This window comes from Phocoena sinus, chromosome 1, assembly GCF_008692025.1.
Source record: "Phocoena sinus isolate mPhoSin1 chromosome 1, mPhoSin1.pri, whole genome shotgun sequence".
NCBI lineage: Eukaryota > Metazoa > Chordata > Mammalia > Artiodactyla > Phocoenidae > Phocoena > Phocoena sinus.
Genome location: NC_045763.1, coordinates 74,516,583 through 74,532,398, shown reverse-complemented (window position 1 = coordinate 74,532,398; position 15,816 = coordinate 74,516,583). Strand labels below are relative to the sequence as shown.

Genomic DNA, 15,816 nt, shown 5'->3' with positions numbered 1-15,816 from the left:
TGTATTTGAGATTGAAGAATATGTAAATTAAAAGACAATTTTAAAGCTGCTGCCTCAGAGCTAATTTTCTCATGGAAGAAACATGTAAGGAAGCCTGTTCTTATTTCACTTGAGTTGTGGCATTTTATGTAAGGACATTGGGAAGTAATTTTCTTTGTTTAAGAACAAAATAAAAAAATGGAACATAAGCTTATAATTATTTGTATTGGTTAAGAATCTGGTTTAAGCAAAAAAGGAATTTTTTAGTTTAATTTTTCAGCCATAATTTCTTCAAATACATTCTCATTACTCATCTTGCTCTCTCGTCTCCTTCTGGAACCCCTATAATATGAATGCTGGCATGTTTAATGTTATCCCATAGATCTCATATGTTGCTTTCATTTTTTTTTATTTGTCTTTCTGTCTGCTGATCTGAATGAGTGACTTCCATTATTCTCTCTTCCAGATCACTTATGCATTCTTCTGTGTCATTTAGTCTGCTATTCATTGCTTCTAGTGTGCTTTTTATTTCAGATATTGAATTATCTGTTTTTGATTGACTCTTTATATTTTCTAGTTCCTTGTTAAAATGATTTGTGTTTAGATCAGTTCTCTCCTCTAATTCAGTTAGTGTATTTATTGCAAAGGTTTTGAATTATTTGTGTGGTAGATTGACTATTTCTGTTTCATTATTTAGTTTTTTCAGGGGTTTTCTCTTGCTCTTTCAATTGAGAGTAGTTCCTTTTTATTTTACTTAACTTTATCTGTCTCTATGAATTTAGGTGAAATAGTTATCTGTTGTGGTCTTGAAAGGGTATTCTTATGTAGGAGCATCCTTATGTAGACTGTGTTTGCCCAGTGCGTTTGGTGGGAGGGCTGGATTTGATGTGGACCCCAGCTGACTTTCCTCAGGGTGTGCTGACCACTATCTCCTTAATAGGTGGTGTGGCTGGTGATGGAGCAGCTAGAGCCTGTGCAGGGTGTGAGGCACTACTTCCTCTTTGCTCAGTGGCTGTCACTGCCTGCTTAAGGGCCTATCTGCTTCCAAGTTGCTGGAGTGGAATCCCTGAGTGTCAGGTTTGAGCTGACTCTGTTCCGTTTAAGTGTGTGTTTTTCCTTCTCTCTGCACTGGGGCCTTTGCCCCAATAGAGGGAGGTGCTGAAGCAGTTTGAGTTTGTGTACTTACAGAGATTTGATCGGCTGCTTGTGTAGGCATCTGTGGCTCTGTTCAGATGCAGCCCCCAGCTGTGTCTTTTCCCCTGTTGTGGCTGCCCCAGGTCTAGTGCTAGTCTATAGCATGGAGTGGGTGGGGCAGGAGCATTTGCTCAGCTAGGACTGGGTAGGGCAAGGTGGTCTCAGGAATTCTGGTGGCCATGGTGCCAGGAGTTTGGGCTGCTTCTGGGGTGCTGTTTGTGTAAGCGCTAACAGTGCTGCTGCTGCTGCCCCACCTGGACCACACCCTAGGCCCCTGGGTCACCTGTGCATCCCTAGATCGAGTCTTTTCCCAGGTCCTGGCTGCTATAGACCCAGCATCAAGCTGTGGCGTGGAGTGAGGGGGGCTGGGGTGTTCACTTGGCTCAGATTAGGTAGTGGAGAGGCGGTAGCTGCTAGGGCAGGCCTCTTTCCGCCCTGCCTGGGGGCAAGCCAGCACCGGTGCTCTCTCACCAGTGGAGTCTAGGCTTCCCCAGTCTTTCTATCTGTCCCAGCAGTTCTTCAAGTAGTCAAGGTGGCTTGTCTCTTATGCGTTGGACCCCAGGACTGGGACACCCACTCATTTCCTGGGAGGAATGTCTGCCTGTGTGATGTCCCTTTTCCTCCTAATCCCTTCCTAGGGGCAGAGGTCCCGACCTCATGCTTTTCTTCCCACCCTACCCAATTCTGTGTAAATCTTTTCTGCAGCCTTGGTTATATAGGAGTCCTACTGCAGGTTTCCAGTTAGTTTCCCATGAGAGTTATTCCACTTGTAGTTGTTTTTTTGATGTGTTTGTGCGGGGAGGTGAGCTCCACATCGTCTTACATTGCCATCTTGATCTCCTGTATATGGATAACTTTGAATACTAGGTAAGAGTAGAAAATAGTAAATGTAAATCCCATGAGGCACAACTGAAAATCAGCTTTGTTGATTTTATATAGTAGTTAATTTATAACACTGAGATACATGTTGTGGATATGTGGTTGCATGTATAATTTTATAGATACTTAGGGTCTACTTTCATTCTTAAGTATATTTCTATTGATATAATCAGTATGTCAGTCTGTTTTAGATGAATTCTTATCTTTTAGGTAGTTTTGGATATGCTTAGCTACTTCTCTCAAAGATAAATGTGTATGTCGAAGGCAAGATGCATATTTTTTTTCTCAATAGAGCACCTAATAAAATGATGAGCATTAAAAATGTGTATTGCCTTAATTAGGAATGTAATGAAATAATGGAGGGTAACTAAACTTCAAACAGATCGGTGATACATCCTAATAGTATTTATTTACTCTGTGTGAGAAGGGAAGGTAGAGGTCAAGAGAAGAAAGAACTATTAAAAAAGAAATTTGTATTGCTTGAGCGTTTAGTATCTGTGTATATTATATTATTGAGCACTGGTTAACTTCGGGCACTAATTCTATTCTGCAGTCCGTTATTGTTTTTAGAATGAAGGACAAAAATAGTTCTTTTTCTATGCATTTCTATAAAAGGACTGGTTTCACAGAAAAGATTGTGGTGCCAGATAGATACACTGTTTTTAAAGGTATGGAATGACTTTGGGGAAAGATTCTTATTTTAAAATGAGCTAAACTTATTAAAATATAGTTAAGTTTAATTAGTTTTCTTAATACTGGGCCTGTTAGATAAAAGCTATTAGTATTTTACTTCTTTCCAAAAGCTGATCTTGTAAATTCTCTTTACACCTAGTTTAACGATCTAGAAACAAAGTAGTCTTATTATTCCTTCCCTCCTTAGGATCTTATGGTGACATACTCGGCTTAATTTAGCTGATGGGGGCATGCAGAACATTATATGAACTAGGCCTGTGCATTTTCCTTTTTCCATATGGATTTTCTACACTTAGACTGCATGACTCTAAGACCATGGATTAATTTTACTGGGATTTAATTTAATTTAGAGGGATTTGAAAACTGTGACAAATTTACCTGATTCTATTGATAGAAATTAATACAATGGAAATTTAAAAAGTTTTTAGATAGTTTTAAATGTTACACTCCATTTACAGTTATCACAAAATACTGGTTATCTTCCCCGTGTTGTACAGTACATCCTTGTAGCCTATCTCACACCCAGTAGTTTATACCTCCCACTTCCTCACCCCTATATTGTCCCACCCCTCCCTCCCCACTGGTAACCACTAGTTTGTTCTCTATATCTGTGAGTCTGCTTTCTTATTTTAAGTTCAAAAACCTCCTACAGAACTGTATCCCTCTGATATGGAAGCTCAGCAGTTTAGTTTCTATGTTCCAGGCTGTGTGTTTGAGATTGAAGAATATGTAAATTAAAATACTTTTTTCTAAAGATGCTGCCTTGGAGCCAATTGTCTCATGGAGAAAACGTGCAAGGAAGCCTGTTCTTATTTCACTTGAGTTGTGGAATTTTATGCAAGGACATTTTGAAGTAACTTTCTTTCTTTAAAATCAAAATTAAAAATGGAACCTATGTTGGTTAAGTTCCATTGGTTAGGAATCTGTTTTAAGCAAAAAATGAATTTTTTAGGTTATGTTACTGAAAAGTTCAGGAATATGTTATCTGTTTTTGTCTCTGCCTCCTTCACGTTGACTTTATCCTCAGACTCTGTGTAGAGGCAAGATGACGACCAGCAATGCAGATCCTCTCAGGTTCAAATCCAGCTCAGAAGAGAACCTATATTCTTTAAGAGTCTGAAGACGAGTTCTAGACTTGATTCTTGCTGGTCTTAGTTGGATCCAATGTTCCTCTCTGAACCAGTTCCATGGTTAAGGGAATGGACTTCCACAATCACTTTAGATCTGAGTCATTTGCCTGGCCTTGGAGCTGGGATTGGCATCAACCCCATGAAGGCACATGGATTGAAAGCAGGCGGAGTAGTTCTTCACAGGAGATTCAGATCACTGTTCACAGAAAATGGGTAAATGTAAGCTGTGGCAAAAACGATAAATGCCTAAAGTCACTTGTGCCAGTGACTTTGCATTTGGTTTATCTTTTTCAGAAACAAAACTCATAATTTCTATTGGAGTAGCATGTCCATTAGAAGGCACATTTAGCTGATGATGACAGAAACTTAAAATAACCATGGCTTAACAAGATGGAGGCCCCCCCACCCCAGGTGGGCAGTCCAAGACTGAATTAGCATTTCCATGACAAAACCAACGCCCCTTTGAATTGCTGCAGCTCCTGCAATCACATTTGCATTCCAGGATGGAAGGAAGAAAGCAAATAAATGAGTGTACATCAATTGTCTACCTCCCTTTTACTGGAAAGTCCTGCTCAACAACTTCTACTTGCACCTCACTGACCAGAACTTGGTCACATGGCCATGTTATACCTGTAAGGATGTCTGGGAAATGTGCTTATGTAGATCGGTACAATGCCACCTCTAATAATAACTCAATAGGTGTTGTTAGTAAGGAAGAACTAGTGAAAGGCTATTAGGTAGATAGCTAGTGGTCTTTCTACATGTGTCAACTCATTAACTGATATGGATGCCATCTGAGGTTTAACAACCCAATGCATTTTATACATTTAAGACTTAAAACACATTTTAGAGGTAGATGGTAAGATGAATAATGGAACTAATATATACTCTAAAATTAGTAACAGGGTGTTCATTGAATGAATATCAAACAAGGAAGTCAAAAAAAGAGTTAAAGATGATTCTGACTTATCTGTCTCTTGAATACTTGGCTGTAGTGATGCCTTTGCCTAAGATAAGGAACATAAGAGGAGTGCCAGGTTTTCAGCAGAAGTTAAAGAGTTAAGTTTTGGACATTGAACACTATAAATGCTGGCATCAAATGACCTTTCGGGTGATGTCATTTGTTCACCAGCTGCGCATTTTGATATCTATTGTGCATTTTCTGGCAGAGTACAGAGAACTAGATACTTTAGAAATTTTCCACTTCCCTCAGTCCCTCTCTTTCAACTTGTGATCTAGGTTCCTGAAAATCATGGAAAGTTGGGTCCAAGGAACCTTTAATTCCAATTCTATAGCTTAGAACAAGAGAGAGGTCTTTGTGGAGTCAAGCATGTTTTGGGTATTTTTCATTATCCTAAGTACTGGAAATACAGCTATTAATAAGGAAAAAAATGCCTTCAAGCTATGCTTTGTTATCATTACTTATTTATCAATCCCTATTTTTTCATGCCATACTACACTAAATTCCAAAGACAAGGAATTCCACAGAGCTTAGTGGAATTTTGTATGGGTGCTGTAATTTAATTATAAACATTGAACAAATGCTAAACAGTCTAAGGCAATTTGAAATATAAATAAGCAGTACATTCATGGGAGCTACTGTTGCTCAAGGTAAATATTAATTGTTGCTAGAATGAATAAATAGTTCTTCTGTTTATTCTTATGTAATGTCACACTTGGCTTCCTATTGGGTCTTTACAAGTGGTTGATCAAATGTTTTTTTTTAAGGTCTGGAAAACACTATGGATCTAGCTTTTGAGAATATACCCAGTCTGGGATAGGGAGACAAAAGTTTCTGTGTTCAGGGAGTAAGTAGCTTCTCTAAAAACCCTTTTAATTTGTACACACAATGAGTGGTGGCAAAGCAGTATCGCTGTGACAGTTGTTTGGGTGATGTCATTTGTTCACCAGTCAGGCAGCTGGGCATTTTGAAAATCTGTTGCCATTTCTTGGCAGAGAGCACAGAGATAAGAGCATTTATGCTTTGGAAAGGACCTTTCTGTGTTTAACCAAAAGCATTTTATTTTTAAAAGTGGAGGTTTTCCTTATCTTCAGTCATCACTAATTCCATTGTCTTATTATCTATTTTTTTCCATCTATCCTTTTCTGCAAATATAAAACTGAAATCATCTTATCCCTCAAAATGGCTTTTCTTTCTGCCTTCTCTTGTTGAATGGTGCTGTCTTCTACCCAGTTCTCCTAAGGTAGAGATCTGTAAGTCATCCAAGATTACTTTTTCCTTCTTGATCACCAAGTTCTGCTGTTCCTTCTGTAGTTAACGTGTTCTTTCTCCCTGTGTCTGTTGCTTGTATCCATGATCGAACTCTTACCATCTCTCTCCTGGACTTGTGCAACTCTTGAGACTCTCTGTTCACTCCTGCCCCTCTCCCATCCAGCCCCCACGATAACTGCTGGTATAATCTATAAAAAAGAAATTTGGATTATGTTACTCCTCTTTAAATCCTTCAGTGACTCCACCATATTGCTAATGAGTCAGAATTGGACCTACATTTTCAACAGTGTGACTTAAAACAGAATACTTCCAAGGAGACATATAGTGGTTCAAACAAAAGTATTTTGGCTATTTTCATTTCTACCTATTCTAGCCTTTCTACCGAAAGGCTAGAATGATAAGGATATATTCATTCTTTACATTGAGTTACATCTTTGGCATGTATAGGAGCGTAGCTGCTCACTTTCTGTAAAACAGGACTGGCTATTACATGCTCTCCCTTCCTCGCAAGAGGTATCATGGGGTGTTTATCATCCCCATGTAGTTCTTTACATTTTTATTTCATATGCACTAATTTCTAAGAGATCTATATGTATATCTCAATGTTTATCATATATTATTGTTTTAATAATTTTAAACTTCATGTAAATAATGTCCTGCTGTGTATATTCCTCAACTTTTTTGGTATGCATTGTTTGTGAGATTCACCATGTAGTTCTAGTTCATTTAGTTTCATTTGTGTATAGTGCTTTCACTGTATGAGTGTGCCACAATGTATGCACTGTCCTGTTGATGTTCATTTCATCCCCTCCCCCACTATTTTACTGCTATCCATGACCTTTTCAGATCAAGCTCCCACACTCCTGGACCAATACTTGGGAGTAGAGGGTATATAATTGATCTTTGTGGTTGCTGTTAATCTTCAAATAATTATTTTTGGTAGATTGCTTATCTTTAAAATGAATTTCTTTGTTGGTCAGCACTGGCAACTGCCTTGGGCTCAATCAAGGGGTATAAATTGTCTTTCTAAATTAGCAAAACCTCACCTCACTTAGCAGGGCTGTCTGCAGTAGTAAATGAGATCCTTTGTAGCAAATGGCTTCCTTTGCAGCTGCTCAAAGCCCTGCATGGCATGTGCTTTCTCCACTACTTGTTGCTTGGCCAGGTGATTTCTAAGTCATATGACTTTGCTTCAAAAGACCCGTGAGGAGAGAATAGGCTCCAGTAGTGGTGTCCCTTACTTTCTTGGGGTTTGCATGTCACTGGTGCTTGGCCCTCTAGTACAGTGGTTATCAAACTTTAGCCTACATCAGAATCACCTGGAGAGCTTGTCAACTGGTGGGCCTCACCCCCAGATTTCTGATTCAGAAGATCTCAGGTTGGGTCTGAGAATATGCATTTCTCATACATTTGCAGGTGATACTGCTGTTCCTAGGACCGTACTTTGAGAATCACTATTCTAGGTCAACATTTTCCAACCTTTTAAATTTTATTTAAATTTTTTTGACTTATGAACCCATTTAATATTAATACATAACTTCACATAACTACATGAATTTAAAAATCATTTTAGGCCTTCCCTGGTGGCACAGTGGTTAAGAATCCACCTGCCAATGCAGGGGACATGGGTTCGATCGCTGGTCCGGGCAGATCCCACATGCTGCGGAGCAACTAAGCCCATGCACCACAACTACTGAGCCTGTGCTCTAAAGCCTGCGAGCCACAACTACTGAGCCCAGGTACCTAGAGCCCGTGCTCTGCAACAAGAGAAGCCACCGCAATAAGAAGCACACGCACCGCAACCAAGAGTAGCCGCCTCTCGCTGCAACTAGAGAAAGCCCACGCGCAGCAACAAAGACCCAATGCAGCCAAAAATAAATAAATTAAACAAATAAAAAAAATTAAAAAATCAGTTTATAATTTCATAATTTTTACGTATTATAAAGAAAGGCTTTAAGTTAAAAAAATTCTATCAGCATAGTATTAAGCATTGTGGTTGTCTAGAGCCTTGCTACTCAAAGTGTGGTCTGTAGACCAACACACCTGGGAACTTGTTAGAAATGCAGACTCTCAGGCCTCACCCCAGACCTAATGAATCAGAATCTGAACTTTAACAGCATACCCAGGTGATTAGTATGCCCATTAAAATTGAAGTTGGTGGTCTAAGGCTCACATTAAATATGATCCTAATAATATGTAAAACAAATAAGAAACACTTCAAACTTTAACGTTTAAAAAGTAGCACATGATTCATTTACTTTCATTATCTTATTTTCATGTAAGAAAATGCATCATTTCTTGGAAAATAAAAATAACATATCAAATTTGGTTTGAGGACCAACTGCTGAAATTTAATGATGTTTTAAAACACAACAATGGACAAAATTGTATTTATGATCTGATGTTTGGAAATATTACTATTTTACCTAAAAAACCAACTGCCTTATTTTGATGATTTTCATGAAATAATAGATTCCTGACTGCTACTTGCAATAACCTCTCTGCAAATAATACATTATGTGTATGGCGAGTGTTTTCCCCACCAAGTAAAAGCTTAATTGGATATAATTTTTGTTATATTTATTATTTTTCATTTTTCTTGAAGTAGTAGTCGAAATATCTTTCATCAGATGATAACAGTTTGACATCCAGAGAGAATTAACTTGGGGCAAATTTGCAAAATTGTTATCACTTAAAAATTTTATTTGTGTTTTAATATCATTGTTCATTATATCTCTTTTTTTTAAACAACTGTCTGTGGGGATGATGGTAACAGGATACCATTTAGGGTTGGGAAGATCAGAGTCTTATATGTAGAAACCTAAAAGAGTGCCTGGCACATAGTATGTTTTACATAAATGACTGTGTCAACCCCATCCTCCTCTTCCTCCTTGTCTTCTTCCTCTTCTTCACCATCTTTATTTCATTCCATAGCAGCTCAGGATAGAGAAATTTAACTATCTGCTGCGTAAAGCTGAGAGGTAGAGTGGACCCAATACAGATCTCAGCATTTTTCTTCCAGGCAAGGGAGAATACTATAAAGTGGAGTCACGGAGAACTAGAAACTAGGTTCATGTAAGCAGTAATCAAGGTCTGAGTCTGTGATGGTTCTTAGTGTTATTTACTGGCTTTGTTTCCTGCTAGTCATTTGATACGATTGCACTTCCTAACTCTTGTTGGCCAGGGTCATGTGACTGCTTGAGGCCATTGAATTGTGAGCAGAAATTGTGTGTGTCATTAGCTGCTGGCAAAAGATCCTCCAAAACTTTCTTTCCCTCTGGCACAGTGACTGGTTATTGTTAGGATGATGACTGTTCTGACAGCTCGGGTTTCTGTGTAACTGTGATGTGTGGAGCACCCCTGCCATGGTTGAGATGTAACATGATCAAGAAATAGACCTTAGTTGTTTCAAGCTGCTAAGATTTGGGGGTTGTTTATTATTGCAGCATTATATAGCTTGTACTGACTAATATAGATTTTTTGATGGGTTTTGAAAACTGAAAGTATGGAAGTGGGGTGAGAGTGAGCTAGATGCCAAAAACTACACAGTTTTTGCTGGGAGCCCAAGAACCAAAGAGAGTCTTCAGGAGTGTGTCACAATCTAGTGTCGGTATAGGGGACACAAGGTGGAGGGAGTGGTTGGGATCTTTCTAGTGCCTCCCTCCTTCAGAAAAGTGATACACTATCAAAAGTATACAAATCTACATACATTGTGAAACATATCTGTTCTACTTGCCAGTGTGAAAATAGAAATATGAAAATCAATGTAGAAAATGATGTAGGAAAACTAGGATTTAGGAAGAATCATGTTGAAGGGCTGAAAGATTGTTCAGTACCCAGAAGGTAGTAGGTTTCCCCATTTCCTCCCTATCGTACATGTTCACATCCAAACATGCTTACATGCCCATATGCTCACATATGCATAATATTTTAAAAAAATATATATTTATTTATTTATGGCTGAGTTGGGTCTTTGTTGCTGCTCGTGGGCTCTCTCTAGTTGTGGTGAGCAGGGGCTACTCTTCGTTGTGGTGTGCGGGCTTCTCATTGTGGTGGCTTCTCTTGTTGCAGAGCATGGGCTCTAGGCACTCGGGATTCAGTAGTTGTGGCTCGCGGGCTCTAGAGCGCAGGCTCAGCAGTTGTGGTGCATGTGGGATCTTCCTGGACCAGGGCTCGAACCCATGTCCCCTGCATTGGCAGGCAGATTCTTTTTTTTTTTTTTTTTATTTTTGTGGTAAGCGGGCCTCTCACTGCTGTGACCTCTCCAGTTGCGGAGCACAGGCTCAGCGGCCATGGCTCACGGGCCCAGGCGCTCTGCGGCATGTAGGATCTTCCCGGACCGGGGCATGAACCCGTGTCCCCTGCATCGGCAGGCGGACTCTCAACCACTGCGCCACCAGGGAAGCCCCTGGCAGGCAGATTCTTAACCACTACGCCCAGGGAAGCCCCTGCATAATATTTTTATCAACTCCACTTGTGATTATAAATCATTGTCCTCCTTAGTATATCATCCCCAGTGAGGCCTATCTGGATACAGTACTTAAAATTGCAAACCTTCACCCTTTCCCCCCCACACTCCTGACATCCTAACCAGTAGCTCTGTTTTTTTTTCCCATAGAACTTAGCATATTCTTTAGTTTATTTACTTATTTTTAAAATTTATGTCAATAATTTTATTGACATATATAGTTGATTTACAATGTTGTTTTAATTTCTACTGTAAAACAAAATGACTCAGTTATACATATATATTCTTTTTCATATTCTTTTCCATTATGGTTTATCACAAGATATTGAATATAGTTCCCTATGCTATAAAGTAGGACATTGTTGTTTATCCATCCTATATATAATAGTTTGCATCTGCTAATCCCAAACTCCCAATTCTTTGCCCCCCCCAACACCCTGGCAACCACAAATCTGTTCTCTATGTCTGTGAGTCTGTTCTTGTTTTTGTACACATGTTCATTTGTGTCGTATTTTAGATTCCACATATGTGATATCATATGGTACTTGTCTTTCTCTATATGACTTACGTTACTTAGTATGATAATCTCTAGGTCCATTCATGTTGCTGCAAATGGCATTATTTCATTTTAATGGCTGAGTAATATTACATTGAATATATATACCACATCTTTAGCCATTCATCTGTTGATGGACATTTAGGTTGCTTCCATGTCTTGGCTATTGTAAATAGTGCTGCTATGAACATAGGGGTGCATGTATCTTTTCTAATTATAGTTTGTCTGGGTATATGCCCAGGAGTGGATTGCTGGATCATATGGCAATTCTATTTTTACTTTTTTGAGGAACCTCTGTACTGTTTTCCATAGTGGCTGCACAAATGTACATTCCCACCAACAGCATAGGGGGGTTCCCTTCACACCCTCTCCAGCATTTATTATTTGTAGACTTTTTAATGATGGCCATTTTGACTGGTGTGATGTGGTACCTCGTTGTTTTGATTTGCATTTCTCTAATAATTAGCAACGATGAGCATCTTTTTTGTGTGCCTATTGGCCATCCATGTGTCTTCTTTGGAGAAATGTCTATTTAGGTCTTCTGCCCATTTTTCAACTGGGTTTTTTGTTATTAAATTGTAGGAGCTGTTTGTATATTTTTGAAGTTAGGCCCTTGTCAGTCACATCATTTGCAAATATTTTCTCCCAGTCCGTAGGTTGTCTTTTCATTTTGCTTATGGCTTCCTTTGCTGTGCAAAAAGTTTGTAAGTTTCATTAGGTCCCATTTGTTTATTTTTGCTTTTATTTCTATTGCCTTGGAAGAGTGACCTAAGAAAATTTCTGTAGTTTACTGTTATTGTTTGTCTCTCCACAACTAGAATGCAAGCACCACAGAGAAAGAAAATTTTTATCTATTTTGTTTACTGAGAACAGTACCTGATATATAACAGTACTTGTTGAATTGCAGTACATTCATGAAGGAGAAACCCAGGAAGATGATCTGGATCCTGCTAGCTGCCTAGGTGTTCCAAGAAGGAAAACTAAAGCTGATGCAACTTTGTGATCTCAACCACATTTTAAACTACACTTTGATTCTCTTGCTTTCATTCCCTAGCTTTTAAAATAGTTCCAGTCAAGCAGAATTAAGTTTCTTTGTGAAATTGTTAATATGTCATGTTTAAAGACTGAGTTTTGAAGGTAGCACAAAAAGTGGGAAAGAATATGGGCTTTAGAGAGAAATCACTTCATTGTCACCTATTAAGGTGTGACTTTGGGCAAGTTACTTATCCACGGAATCTAAATTTTACCATATGGAAAATTAGAATAAAAAATGCTTTGTGTGGACTAAATACACATAAAGTTATGTGTAAGTGCTTAGTATACAGTAGGTACTGGTTTATTTGGATCCCTTCTCCTTTCTCTCATCACCAGAAAACCAGCTTTTATTACATTTCTATTTAATGTTATTACACATATTTTCAATTTAGCTCTAATTTTGGTTCCCGTGACCTTTTGTTAGATTATTTTAGTAATCTTTGGTAAGCTAAAATTTCAGTATGTACAAAGAGCCCATATACCATTCACCAGGGCATGGGTTTGGGCGGATTGTTGGAGAAGTTCTGAGTTTCCCTGTGTTTGTACACAAAAGTAGTTTTGCCTTCATCTTGTTGTCATCCGAAATATCAACAATGCTGTCCTCATTTGCTGACATTTTAGACTTTAGGGCTGGAAAGAATCAGTTCCTTCCTTTTGCATATTAAGAAATTAAGTCGTCTATTTGGTAAGTGGCAGAGTAAAGGGTAAGAGTTCTAATTGACTTCTTGTTTAGTGCTCTTTCTACCATATTATACTTTCATCTAGATTAAATTATTTTCATCTAAATGAAATACACAATTTGATGGGTTTTGTTGTCAACATGATAATGTTGACACAAACTTTTATCACATATATTTAACTTTTTGAATAGGTGATACATGCTTGGGTCACTGAAGGGTATACGTGAAAGTTAGCCTCCCTTAGCTCTGCCCCCAGTTACAAAAGGCCACCACTGCTCTGTGCGTATATCCATGTATTTACCTATCATTTTACACAAATGTAAACTTTTATGTACTTTGCTGTTTTCACTTAAAAATGTGAAAGTACTATATACATGTGTTTTGCTTCTCAGAGCTCCATAACCACCGCTTCTTACTCCCAGGTGTCGTTAGTTGATTGATTTTTTAAAATTCATGAACAAGCACTTATTGAGCACTGTGTTAGGTACTATTCTAGGCTCTGGGAGTGGAAGAGTAAACAAGATAGAAGAAAACCACTGTTTTCACAGAGCTTAGTTTCTTGGTTTGTGATTGGTGATATGATAGGGGTACAAATAATGGTCTCTAGGAAAGGCCAGAAGAGGGAGAAATGAATTTCTTCAGACATGATCAGAGGAAGCTTTAAGGAAAAAGTGGAAATTTATTTGGATTTTAAGTGATGGGTAGAAATTCAGCAGGAAGAACTGGGAAGAAAGGGTATTCCATCACGAATATATTAGAATTTTTGTTGTTTCAGTCTTACGCAGCTGTTGTTTTGCTTGGTAGCACTTGAAGTTCTACATTTAAGGATACTATTTGCTTGACATTTTAGTAAATTGATTCCTTTTGGAGATGGCTTCTTTACTTGCAAAATAAAATTGTCTTAGAAATCAATTTCTGCTGATCTAATTCTTTTTTCTTCTAATTTGTTTACTTGAACTAGATATGAGGATTTTTATAGATGACTTCTACCTATTTGACCCTTTTCATTCAGTTATAAGAGTTTTCATCTTTGTTTTACTTTTTTCTTATAATTTGATATGTGTATGTTGTAATTAACTATTATTTGCTTTAGTGCAGTTATGTGCTTAGAGCAGAGGTTGTCAACCTTGGCTGTACACTAGGAACATTTGGAGAGCTTTAAAAATGCTGATGCTTAAGTCCCACCTGGGTCTGGGATGTGGCCTGGGTACCAGGATTTTCAAAAGTGCCTCAGGTGATTTTACTTTGCAGCAAAACTTGGCTTATTTGGGAGGTAACCAAAACATGCTTTCTGCTTTTGGAAAGTAGGTAACCATGGTTCATCTGAGTGGTGTGATCAATCTGTCATCTCAAATCTCTTGTTTAGAATAAAGTGAAATGGTTAGAATTGGATGGCAGAATGAGGTCCTGGAGTTTGTTAGAGCACTTTTATTGTTAATCACCAAACCATAAATGGAATTAAGCATAATCTATGGAGAGAATAATTTTAAGGCCTTTAAATTCTGTGTGGTTGGGGGAAGGGATAACAGTTCTTGTATTGAGCTCTATACAGATCGAAGTTATTAGGCTCATTATGTAAGTCAGAAATTAATAAATCTGTTTTTACAGCCTATAACAATTATTAATTTATTGTTAGTATAGTTAGGCAAACATTGTTCTCAAGCTCTTGTTTACTTTGTCACCTACTTTCAATGTAATAAGTACTCCATTACCGTAAGAGGATCTTTGTTTACTCCAGTAACAAGGTGTTGCACAAGGACTTGTAAACTCAAATAGTTACCTCCCTGAGGTATCAGACCTTCCAGAAGGAAACCAGACTGAACCATAGACTACTCCTTTCTTTTATTCTGAAAAATGATCTAGTCTATTTCCAGCTTGGAATTGGGAACTGTTGTCAGGTTAGGGATGTTTACTGTGATTTCACTGTTGGGTTTGAAGTATCGTGAATTCCCAGATACACCCATATCTTGCAGTATGGACTGCAGTAGAGTCACAAACTTCTTGTACATCTATGTAGCATATTAGCACGCTGTCTGAAACTAGTGGGGCTCAGTGACTAGAACAGATAATCAGACAAAATTGGGTTCAAAGCCCAGGTTTTCTATTTATAAGCTGTATTACCTTGATTTACTTAACTTATTTAGCCTTAGTTTCCAAGTCTGGAAAACTGGGGGAAATGATACCTAAGTTCCAAGTTTGTTAATGAGGTAAAATAGTTTAGATTCTTAACATAGTGCCTGCCCACAGTTGGTCTGTAATAAATGCTAGTGCCCTGGTTTTGATATTGAATTATTCTAGAGAATTATTCTAGTGAAATGATACTTGAGAACAAATTAAGCTCTATATTTTCTTTAATAATGAATCTTATTATTAATAATGTCTGTTGGGAGTGGTGTATATGAGTCACATTTTATGTAGCTGAATTTTTAAATACTTGTGAACTTCTCCTAAACCTGATAATATCCTGATAAAGTTGTTGATATCATACCTTTGTTTATTGTGATAGGTTTTTTAACTTTCATTATGTTTAGAGACATTTTACAAGAACTTGAAGATTCTTGAAGTATGAAAGGAGAAGTTAGAAAGTTGATAGTATAGACTGGGCAGTGTAGTATAGTCAGGGCACAACCCCTAGGTTCATACATACACAATGAAAATATAAGTGAAGTGTAATAGGCCGTGTTGAGGCATAGCCAAACTAATTAGTTCATTCATTACAAAATGTTTATTGTGTTCCTCCGTGTGCCCAAATAAGATCATCATGGTAATGACTCCTATTTTCTGCCTTTCAAAATTGTTCTCATTTTTAAAGGCGTAATTCAAATGTGGTCTGTTTGATGAAGTCACCCCTCCCCCTCACACAACTTAAAGGGAATTTCTTTTTCCTCCATTCTGTCAGCATGTGATCTCTACCCTGGCACTGGCACTTATTTCACTGTTTCATATTAAAAGCGGGGCTGCAACTAAGT

At 38.0% G+C, this 15,816-nt stretch overlaps 1 protein-coding gene across 5 annotated transcripts in view; it reads left to right on the top strand.

Annotated features, from left to right (window-relative positions):
* Positions 1-15,816, top strand: part of TTLL7 (tubulin tyrosine ligase like 7) — a 162,006-nt gene that overhangs the window by 43,960 nt on the left and 102,230 nt on the right. The gene's annotated exons all lie outside the window — the stretch shown is intronic.